Consider the following 12,597-nt stretch of genomic DNA (forward strand, 5'->3'; position numbering starts at 1 on the left):
GCATTACAGAGCAATTTACATCTGATGTTGTATAATGACACAAAATTAGTCTTGACTTCGATTCGGCTAGCTTCCTCTTCCCTTGTTCTCATTATCATCATGCTGAATACCTTTTTATAGCATTTTTCAACCATGTGTGATGGAGTACTTTGCATTAGAACGACCATTGATTATTGTACAGCATTTGAGATTGGAAAACAAAAGTTATTTAGGATGAACTCTCAGAAAACATAAAGAAAGGAGATTTCCCACCATTGTTTTGACTATTTATTGTAACAAAAATAATAATACCCACACTGAAAAGTTCAGCAGTGACCTATGTTACTTGCTTTTATGCACCGGCAAGCCTGATCTGATGTTCTATTTAATGGTGAACATTACAATGATTCTGAAAATTTACTATAGTTAGAAAAAGAAGGAAAGTGTGTGTCATGACATTATAAGCAAAGGGAACACCCACATCTAAATCAATAATAACGTGAAATTGTATATATTTATAATACAATACCAACAGTCTTTTCAGGAAGTGGGCCATTGAAATCTGCTGCAAGATTTTAGCCATTGGATGGGCAGGTGGGACAGTGTTGCTTGCATGGATTCTCAGTGGGGTGGTCACTCCTTGTAACTCAGAGGGGAAGGGGGGAGGCAACAGCGAGGTTGGTGCAGTGTGGGTGCAGCAGCGGAAACATCAAATTGCTGCTGCTACACTTGCACTGGGCCAACCTCCTTGCTGTCTCATTGCTCCTATTCTCAGTTCCCAGCAGCACCCCATGTTGGAAAGTCAGATAAAGCAGTGCCACTCTGTTGGTTACTACTGGATATAAGGTTCTAAAGCAGCTAGAAAGGGGCTGCATACTTGTGTAAGAAAATATAACTAGAGGGGCTAGCAAGAAAAAGTTAAGCTCTGAAAGGAACAATGGAGGAAGTCTGTTATTGCCTTCAAGGCCAGACACCTATGATTGGCCACAGTGGAAAACAGAATGTTGGGTGAGATGGACCTTTCATCTGATCCAGCATGGTTCTTCTGATATTAGGCCATGGCTTAAAATGCAACTTCCAAAGAAAATGCGACTTTTGCCTTAGTATTCACATTACTCCAGCAATGGTCTAGTTCAGGCATCCCCAAACTTGGCCCTCCAGCTGTTTTGGGACTACAATTCCCATCATCCCTGACCACTGGTCCTGTTAGCTAGGGATGATGAGAGTTGTAGTCCCAAAACAGCTGGAGCCAGTGTGGCGTAGTGGTTAAGAGCAGTAGACTCGTAATCTGGTGAACCGGGTTCGTGTCTCCACTGCTCCACATGCAGCTGCTGGGTGACCTTGGGCCAGTCACACTTCTCTGAAGTCTCTCAGCCCCACTCACCTCACAGAGTGTTTGTTGTGGGGGAAGAAGGGAAAGGAGAATGTTAGCTGCTTTGAGACTCCTTTGGGTAGTGATAAAGCGGGATATCCAATCCAAACTCTTCTTCTTCTGGAGGGCCACGTTTGGGGGTGCCTGGTCTAGCCTTAATGATCTTATATGCCCGTCCACTCTTTAAATAGTAATGTGTGTTACCGGTACTTGTTTTGTTGTTAATGTGTCTTTGTGAGGCAGCTCTTCCTGTTTATCCCGCTAAGCAGTGCCTTGGGCTTCTTTCCACAAAGCTCTGCCCTTACAGGGAACACTTTGCTTCCTCAGTGGTTGAGCTGCTAGAGTGCTATTCAGGATCTAGGCTGCCACAGCTGTTTCATAAGCAACTGAATGAGGACTGAAGCTGATGAGAGGCAGGGCCACTCCTCCCACTTGTTTCACAGTTTCTCAACTTGTTCAGCAGCACAGGAAAGAGAGGCACTAAAATGGGTGGTATGATGCCACTGAGCAATGTAAAAATGTGAGGTATGAATTTCATTCATGAGAGAGAACTAGTTATTGCAGTCTCAAAACAGTTTCACTTGATTGGGTGATATATGTTTTGGAATGGATGCCTAATATATTGCCTGCTGAAGGGCAGGTTATTTAATGTGATGAATGATGCATGTTAAATGTCCTGAAATGATTTTCTTTATTTTGTCATATTTCTGAAGATGAAAGGAAAAGAAAAGGGAAGGGAAGGGGAAATAACAAGGGGGGTAAGTGTAGGAGAAGCTAATTAAACTGAAGGGACCTCAGAACTTATTTAAGATATATATATATTTCATGGAGGAAGAAAACTTGGAGAAAATATTAGAGGACAAGATTTGGGACATCACTAAAAGAAATGCCATGCAGCCCCACTGAATATGGCATCCCACATCTGTGAATTAGCCCTAATCATACTATTTGGCACAGGATTGCAAGGAATAAGGGTGGGACAGGGTACTTAGTGGTAGAACAGCTGCCTTGCATGCAGACAATTCCAGAGTCAATTCTCAGCATGTTCAAGTAGATCTGGGAGAGACCCTCTGCTTGAAACCTTAGAGAGTGCTGCTAGCCAGTGTGGGTGACTGTAATGAATCTGATAGGCCAAGGGTCCGGCTCTGTATAAGGCAGCTTTTTATGTTTAAGGGAAGAAAAAAACAGGTGGTGCAAATGTTCTCTGCCACAGAATCTTGACCTTCACTTGCTTTTGTGTTCTGATCAATCAGAACCTCCTACGGAGCATATCTGGAACTACTAATAAGCCACGAAAGTGGTTTGTAGAAAAAAGAAAAGATTCCAGCTGCAGAAACAGGAGGCGGAGAATTTATATCTAACAGAACTGAAAAACAGAGCTTAATTTTGGAATGCAGCAAAGCAGTAATTTGCTAGCCATTATGAGCAATCAGTGGAGAATCTGGAGCGCTACAAACCTGAAAATGTAATCAGGTACCTATCTTATACCAAACTGTAAAAAATTCAGTTCCAACTATGTTATTTCTGAGTCATTTGGAAACAACAGAAATAGCCAGAAACTTATGGAAATGTGCTTGGGGAAACTTCATTTTGCCCCAGACCTTTGCATCATGTTGGGACACATACCAATCTGACCTCATGGACACGTTTCACAAGTAGGAACTTACAAAACCTTCTATTCTCCACCCCTGGAATGAATTTCCTTCCTAGTAACTGAATCTCTCTCTTGGCTTGCCATTGATGATTTCCCAGTTTTGTGGTTGGTTGCCATTCAAACAGAGTACACATACTATTTACTCATGCTCCTATTTCATGCTGGCTGTGTACACACTATCACTGGAAAGCATATTTGAAGCAAAGAATTCTTAGAACTGTAGCTTACGCCTCACAGACTTATGATTTCCAGCAATGCATAACGGAACTATAGTGTCCAAAGTTCTTTGAGGGGGGGTAATGTGCCTTGAATATGTTTTAAAGGTATAGTGTTTATGTATGAAGAATCGATGCATTTGAATTATGGTGCTGGAGGAGACTCTTGAGAGTCCCATGGACTGCAAGAAGATCAAACCTATCCATTCTTAAGGAAATCAGCCCTGAATGCTCACTGGAAGGACAGATCGTGAAGCTGAGGCTCCAATACTTTGGCCACCTCATGAGAAAAGAAGACTCCCTGGAAAAGACCCTGATGTTGGGAAGGATGGAGGGCACAAGGAGAAGGGGACGACAGAGGACAAGATGGTTGGACAGTGTTCTTGAAGCTACCAGCATGAGTTTGACCAAACTGCGGGAGGCAGTGGAAGACAAGAGTGCCTGGCATACTCTGGTCCATGGGATCACGAAGATTCGGACACGACTAAACGACTAAACAACAACAACAACATGTATGTTGCTACCTCAATTACTAGTTTGATCTCCTTTTGTTTTCTGTTTCCCCCTACCTCTGATGCTGATGCTGATGCCTTTTCCATTTCATTAAAGTTGCTTTAAACACTGTATTGTCATTCCAAAATATTTTGGCTGGACTTAGAGCCATGCCAAAAATGATGACTGACTTTTATGACCATGTCAGTTTCCCTTTGTTTACTTAGCATCTTTTTCCATCCAAATCACTTTGATCAAAGTTTAATGTGTCTAATTCAAACACAATCACTGTATCCTAGAGGCAGAGATGGGCATCCTTTCAAACAATTACTGAGACGGGCAGACAGCATTGGACGGCCTCCAAACTACATCTTCAAAGAAAAGTTGGAGGCAGAGCAGCTCTTCCATATAATGTACATCTGTGAAGATGCCACTTCTTTGGTATCTGGATTTTGAGATAATTGCTGTGTCTCATATATTTTATTCTCTTATCCAACCCTTTGGACTTTCTGGTATAGGCTCCCCAAGTTTTCTGGTTGATCTTCACATACAGATTCTGATTTTTGCTTTCAAATTGAAGTGAGCTTTTTTGTTGCACACAGGCTTCACTCCAAGTGTCAGGATTTACCGTATGCCCATTTCACATATGTTTTTGGTGGAGAGTAAAGACCAGGGGCCGGCAAACCTTTTGAGCAGGGGGCCGGTCCACTGTCCCTCAGACCTTGTGGGGGGCCGGAGTACTGGGATCTGCTGGTACTTGCATTCCTTCATGGTGAGGGTGGCGGCAGCAGCAGTGGTGGTGACGGCGCTGGCCGGCCTCTCCTGTCCTGACCCCACTGAGCGGCAGCAGTGGACTCTGGAACAGCCAGGACTGCCCGGCGGGCAGGAGGGGAGAGAGGCTGCGGTGCCCGGTGGGATCTGCCACTGCCTGTCAGCGGCAACTTGGCAAATGAGGGGCCGTGTTGGAGCTTGCCTCAGCACGGCGCGGAAACTAATTGGGCAGTCCCTGCGCCATATTGAGGTGGGTTCCACTGCGACTTTTCATTCGTTGAGCGACTTTTCATTCGAAGGCATCGAGAAGTAAGAGGTTGCTAATCAAACCAATTATGACCAAATCATGGCCAACCTGTGGACTGCACAAGGTAGTGAAAATATTCATCCACAGTGAGTTTGTTTACAAAAGCCTTTCCTTCTGCTGCCACACCAAAACAGAAATAAGAAATACTATTTTTTTAAAAGAAAAACCCTACTAAATGGTGAGTAGCTGTTAGGAAGGGCTGCCTGAACAGAGTGCCCATCTGCTAGCATATAAATATAAATATGATAAGTTTTTCTGCAAATTGAACAAGCACAGTATCTCAGCAACTGTGGGCTTGTTGTCATCAGACCGTGAGCTATAACGTTTACCATCAACAATGATGAATAAATATTCCAGCTCTATGACTTATTCATGATGAATGATAATGTGTCTGTGAAGCTCTCGAGTACATGCTTATTGCCCTATAAGGCAAGTTAGCAGAACACACACATAAACTGATTCCTGTCTTGGAAAGCTTCAAAGCTAAAATAATACTAGGTGTGTTTTTTTGTCTTGCTGGTCTGAACCACATCTTCCGGAAAGTATTGCAGCTATTTCTAGTGAGTGGTTTGGATAGACCAAGGGAAACAGACAGAGCATTATGTGTGGCAACCTTAGTAATTTTTTTACACAATTCCAGAGGATATCATTTTAAGTGTGGCAGGAACATGTAGGCCAAAGGGAGCTTCTTCTGGATGGTGCCATAATGCATTGCAAAATTGCACCTGCAGACAGTGGTTTAAATCTCACCCACATTGTTTGTTTATTAGTTGGTATTTTTTCTATACCATCTTTTTGATAATAACAGTTTTTTATTTTCCAAATCAATAAAACTGTTAACAACAATAACTGGGTAAAAGTCTAGTTATGCAATACAATCTCCCCCAAATCATTACATTGCTGATGCAATGTCATTTCAAGCATATTTTTAAGACATTGATAGCCTCTCCACAGACAATCTGAATAGTTGGTGGGAAAGAATTTTACATATGGAAAGAAAGGAGATCAGGTTTCAACACAGGTCTCTCCCTTTGCAACACCTTTGCTATCCTTCTAAGCCTGGTTAGCCACTCACAGACAACCACTTCCCAAATGTTGTTCAGTTAAAAGAAAGTAAAACCAGCTTAAAAAATAAAATAAAACTGAAGCAATGAAATGCAAATTGATTTATTACATCCGTATGCTGCCCTTTCTCCCGAAGAAGTTCAGGGTGGCAAATGCCAAAGTGGCAAAACAATACATTTTAAAATAAAATAAAAACACATTGTAAACATCTAACAACATAATGATCTGTAAGCATGTAAAATAGCCACATATCCTCACAACCCATAATTTCAAAGTTCCCAGAAACAGTATCTTTCAGCTATCAGATGTGTGAGTAAAGAGGAAATGTTTTTGAGTTTCACCTAAAAATTAATAATGAGAGAGACAAAATGACTTCAACAGGGAAGCCATTCCACAAATAGGGAACCACCATCAAGAAAGCTCTGTCATAAGTCATCGCCAGCATGCCCATCTCATAAGAACTTTAAGACAACTAGATCCAATAACCACCTTTAGAAAGGAAGAGAATTCCAATTCCTAAATTCATCCTCCTTCCTCAAGACAAAGGTCAGTCTTCCAACTCCAAAATGCCAGATAGCAGGATTAAGTGCTAAGCCACACAGTAGTAGTTTTCCAGGATCAGAATTTACTGGAGGAGAGAGCAAAGTTTAAAACTGTACTTTGTCATATGTATTTGGAAATACACAGGCTAAGCACATAAGCAAGCAATGCCACTTCTAAAATAGCATCAGTCCCAAAGATTGTTAAAAACCTGGTTTTGCCAGCCAGAAGTTTCTTAGCTATTTTATGCAGCAATCTCAAAACTCAAAACAGTTTCCTTTACTCTGGTAAACCCCCAAAATATATACAAACTGCCCCTGTTGGTCCTCAAACCAGCCTGGTAGGTGCCTGCATAAGTCAGCATTCATCAGAGCCTAATGTCCATCAGTATCATGTTGTCTATCATCACATTAGATGGTGTATAACACCAGCACAGATAGCAAAAATGTACAAAACCAGGTCAAACATATGCTGGAAATGTAAAGAAAAGGAAGGGACCTTTTATCATATGTGGTGGAAATGTAGAGAAATTTTAAAAAATTGGGAAATGATATATAATGAATTGAAGAAAATGTTTAAAATGACATTTGTAAAAAAAAAAAACCAAAAGCATTTTTGTTAGGGACTGTAGGACAAGACCTGTCAAGGAAAACAAAGAACTTGTTTATGTATGCAACAACAATGGCAAGAGTCTTGATAGCACAAGGATGGAAGAATGAGGAAGTCCTGACAAAAGAACAGTGGCAAATTACTTTTTTAAAAAAACCCAAAATGAATTGGACTCCCTGGCAGGTTTTGAATAAACATATACAAATTTATTGATTGTTAACATACTAGACAGATAATATAAGGATTTAGACAATTTTAAAGTATGCAGATGATAATATGTGCTTAATATGTGCTGAGAAATCAAAGGGAGGAGCTGAGGGAAGTCTTGGGGGGGAGGGTTCGATGGGGAGGTGGGAAAAAAGGGGGGAAATAATGAATATGATATGTTTTGATACTTTGTTATGATGAAATTGTTAATAAATAAATAAATAAATAAATAAATAAATAAATAAAATGTTGTCTATCATCACATGAGAGGGTGATTTTGAATAGCAGCAGTTTTGTAACACTCTTTTGTTTTTAAAGACACATACCAGCCACTGGCAAACAGGTAGATTTCATCCTGATCTGCTTGAAATCTAAAATGTTCTTTCTTTATTGTTTTAAGGTCAGGAAGCCTATATCACTTTCACTTGGATTTGACAGTGCAGTGACATGTGGACATCAGTTGTTGTTTCTGTTTATTTAAATGTGGCTATTGCAGAGTATGATGCAAAACAATGAGGGAAATTCCGGCAATAGCCATTGTGGCTAGCAGCCATCGAATATGACTGCTTGAATGGAGGGTTCCATACATATAACGCAGGCATGCAAATAAGCTACTTTACTGCCCATTTGTGTGTCTTGTTGTTTCACTCTGCCTAGAATGTTGAAACAGGGCCTGCCTCCAGCATGAGGGCACTTGTGATAGTGCTGGAAGCCATCTTCAGTAAAGGAATGTTCACCAGTGCCTCCTTACCCTTTGAATTACATAAGCATGCCATTCGAGTTGAGCTGCAGGGATGGGGCCAGGCATGGTCTTGCATCAGGACAGAAGGCCAAGACAAAATTCAGGATTCTACCAAAAAAGAAAAAGAAAAAAGAGGGAACAGGTAGGGGGTAGTTGTTTTACAGGTGGCTCTAGCCTACTTTCTGAGGGTTAGGATGTTTATGCTTTAGCTGAAGCAAATGCATAGAACCATCACGCTGGTCCTGTGTCTCATAAACTTTTATTCCAAAGGTTTGCAGATTACTCTGTGAGGTTCTGAATCCTCTGGTGGCCAAACACTTTCCTCTTCAGTGTTGTTTCAATCAGTAAAGTGCCTTGAGTGCATCATTGGTGTCTGCATCAGCAAAGTACTTTGAACAATCTTCTATTTGACAACAAATGTGCAGCGATGGCGTTGCTCAAAACGTCTTCAATAAACGTCTTCAATAAATCTTGAAAGAACAATCTGATGTCTTCTTTTTTTTCTGGCAATGGTTTCCTTAATTCTGTCCACACATATTCTGAAACATGGTAATGATGTCAAAAAGGATCAAGCTATTTTCATTAATTTCTACCCTGTGGATAGTTGACTAGTTCAGCTGAATTTCATTACAGCTTATTTAATTATAGAAAGAAGTCATATGAGGAATTCCAGTGTTAATCCACAAGAAGACCACCATTTGTATGGTGCAGCACAGATAACAGGGAGAAGGGTTTAATTTGATTTTATGTGGCTTGGAATGATGAGGGTTTTCTTAAAGTGGCAGAAATAATTGAGAAAGTCCAATTCTGAAAGGGTTCTCCAATTTTCTTGCAAATGCGGGTATGAGAGCAGGATAGCATAACGAAGAAAGCCCTGAGGCTGCTAGATTTCAGTGCATGCATACTTATCATCTGAGATATTAATTACACATTCCTGACTCACATTTACACTGAGAAGTGCTGAATCCCTCCACTGAAAGCCCCAAAGCTCTCTGAGAGCAGCATGAGGTCATGCTGAGATCAGGGTGCTAAGGATATCTGCCAGGAAATAAACACAATAATCGAAGCTTAACAATCTGCTTGCATACCTCTTGCTGATATCTTGATTGGAATAAATTCTGATCTTGTACATGGAAAAGAACCAGGATAATTAGCATTTCTTTTGTCATTATTTTTCCTTAATCATGTTATTAGTAGTAGTATTTGGTTATTAAACCAAATTAAAATATTACACTAATATAAACCCTTGGTCTGGCCTTACAAATTTGAGAAACAGTATTTGAAGTTACTCCCACTCTCACATTTTCTCAGGGCACCGTGGACCATGGTCAGCGCCACAGAAACTGCCCCCCCATGTTCATACTGTAGGCAGACAAAAGTCAGGGGGTCTGATACAAGCTGTTTTTCATTTTATGAGTGAATGAAAAACAAAACAAAGGACCCCCTCCATTCATTTGCTTTTATAATAAAAACCAATGAGGTTTTGAAAGAGTGCAAATGAAACAAACATTTATGTATGGATTTATTTTTAACTACTTTGCTCTGGAGGTATTGCTTTGCATTGAAGAAATAGACTAGAACTCTATGTACTTGAAAGTTCAGGGGAAGAGGTGGAAGAAGAGATAACTCAATGAAATTAATAGAGTGGAAAGCTCAATTTAGTTTGAATAGCAGTTAGGTTGTCTCTGTGCACCTTTCAAATTGCATGTAAAATATAAAACCCCTTATCCTATATATCTGAAATCTGATAGAATACCTGCAAAATTCACGCCACAGGAACATTGAGCTGAAAAAATGAAGAAAGAAAACTGAAACAAAGCATGGGGCCATCTAACACAGTACAGGATTCACCTGGCAAATCATTCAGATCAGATCCCAGCCTCGCAAAGTGGTGCAGGACTGGCAGGGTGGCACGAGGAGCCAAATGTGCAGCACCCCCTAAAAAAATGTGCCTGACACCATTCCCCAGTAGCCGCCACATACTACACCCCAGCTGGCACCGAAATAGGGTCCACTTCTTTTCTTTGTTTCAGCTCCCATTACTTGGATACATGTTGCGCATTGAGTTTCAGAGAAACACACAATGGATTTCAACAGATATCAATGGCCAAATGCCTTTCAGTATGCAACACTGACACACTATATTTACAGTCAATAGTGTAACCTTTGTTTCTAGGTTCTGGGTTGGCATAAGATGGAAAAAGGCTAATGATGAAATTTCTCACATTTAATTAATCATGTTTCCCCTCTTCCCCTTAGAATAAAAATAACAATGAAGGATGTATTCTGAGAAACAGCAGGGGTCTTGTGAAATCTTGTGCTATCAAGGGAAATAGTTCTTTAAACATAGATAACATTTTCTCTAAATAGCGATAGTTAAACTGATCAATTGAGACTCTGTTGAACTAAATTTTAATTGAACCAAAGGCCTGGCCTTTTGGATGGTGTAACAGTTCTAAAGACTTTATAAATAAAGTGATTGCAATCAAGCTATTGGTAAGTGCCTTTATTCTGAATTAAGGGTACCTGGCAGTTGAGCACTTGAGTCATAAGTCCAGCAAACACTTGATTTTCCTAATGTTCATGGCCATTACAAAATTAATAAAACTTTTCTGTGATAGCGAAATGTAAAAGAACTGTGTAAAAGATGTTTACTAAAGAGACATTTATAGATTGGAGGAGGGAAGAGGGGTATATTGCTGGTAACCTCAATAAAGGAAAAGGGGTAAAGGGACCCCTGACTGTTAGGTCCGGTCACGGATGACTCTGGGGTTGCGGCGCTCATCTCTCATTATTGGCCAAGGGAGCCGGCGTACAGCTTCCAGGTCATATGGCCAGCATGACTAAGCTGCTTCTGGCGAACCAGAGCAGTGCACGGAAATGCCGTTTACCTTCCTACCAGAGCGGTACCTATTTATCTACTTGCACTTTGATGTGCTTTCGAACTGCTAGGTTGGCAGGAGCAGGGATCGAGCAACCATAACTAAATTGCTGAGATTACTCAGTCAATTTACTTGACTTTCTTGTTGGTGATACTGCTGAAAGTAGGGGTACCAGTAACAACACCTGCCATATAGCTCAGTTTGTTACAGCATGGTACTGATAACGCCAAGGTTGCAGGTTCAATTCCTGTAAGAGACAGATGCATATTCATGCATTGCAAGATGTTGGACTAGACCAGATGAGTCCCTTCCAACTCTATGATTCTGCAATATCTGGTGTACATTATTAGTCTAAGTCCTAGACCATGGGAAAATCTCAAATAATGAAAAGAACGGTTTAGTGTGATCCTGATCATTCTGAGGGGAAGACCCAGTCAAGGTAGGTCTGTTGGTGACAGTGTTGAATTAATGGTCAGATCCAGAAATGCTGAGAAGGCAATGGATCTCCACCGTCATTGATGGATTTAAACCAGTTTGCACTAGCTAGACTAGAAACAAACAGCCAGTGAGTAGGATGTTTCAAACTCAGCAGAAATGGCAGCATCTGTGTTCCCAAAGATTGATCTCCAGGCACTACTCAGGATGTTTGAACAAACTAAACTGCTGATGTCTAATTGTGCTGTATAAATTTAGCACCATCTAACACTATAAGCTTTACAGTGATGGACCATGTTCACTCACGGAATATAAGAAACCTGGCTGGTAAACTGAGGAAGGAATGTATTTCCTGAGACATCCCATTGAGATTTGAACCTATCTCTTGAGAGGGCAAAATAGTAAAATGTTTTTGAAATACACTTTCAGCCCCACAGATCCTTTCCAGGAGATGCTGTGGGCCATTGTGTGTGTGTGTTGTGAGAGTGGGGATCTGGCCATGACTGACATTTTGCTTCCCAAACCACCAGTTGGGCAGCCTGAAATATGGTCTCAGTGATGCAAAATACCTTTTTAGTTACAAGTAAATTTTAATTGGAAGTGCTGCTTATACTGGTAGTATTTGCCAGTTCTAGTGAAGGTGGCGCTGAATTATTTTATATTTCTTTCACCTCCTTTCAGTTGTTGGAATGGGTGAAGTGACAGCGCTTTTTATTCCCATCTGATTCTTCCCTTTGATCATCCTTTCTTGCCATTTCTGCTTTGATCCTGTTTTAATGGCAACGTGTACAGCCTGTGTTCTAAAAACCTACCCATAACATTAGACTAGTTAACAGCAAGGGGCCTTGTCTATGCCAAATATCTGCATTTCTACTGCAGACAGTCTCAGGGGAGTGTGTGTGAATAGCCAGCAGAGTGTTAATAGATCTATATAGAAAGAGGGGAAGTTTTGCAAAACCAGCATTCTTTTAACTCTAGCTTTTTTGGAAATTGCTTTGCTCATTGGAACTACATACTTTCTCTGAGGCGATTTTTTAAAAAAAGAAAGAAAAATGCACAATGCTTTCAAACAGAAATAGTGTCAAATGGAAATATAAGCAACCTCTTCAAATACTCTCCACCCATATTTAATGCCTCCGTTGCATTATTAATGGCTAAAGATACAAGGAAGCCTCCACAAAAGGTCTATGGGATTGGAAAGCTGTACATGGTTACCAAAATGTATCTACAAAACTCATATTCAGCAGGTTCTTGTGATAAAGTGTTTCCTGAACTGAACCATTTCAAACTGCAAGTGGGTAGGTCACCTATATCAACAGCTCCTAAT

This window comes from Podarcis melisellensis, assembly GCF_964234715.1.
Source record: "Podarcis melisellensis genome assembly, chromosome: 1".
NCBI classification, from domain to species: domain Eukaryota; kingdom Metazoa; phylum Chordata; class Lepidosauria; order Squamata; family Lacertidae; genus Podarcis; species Podarcis melisellensis.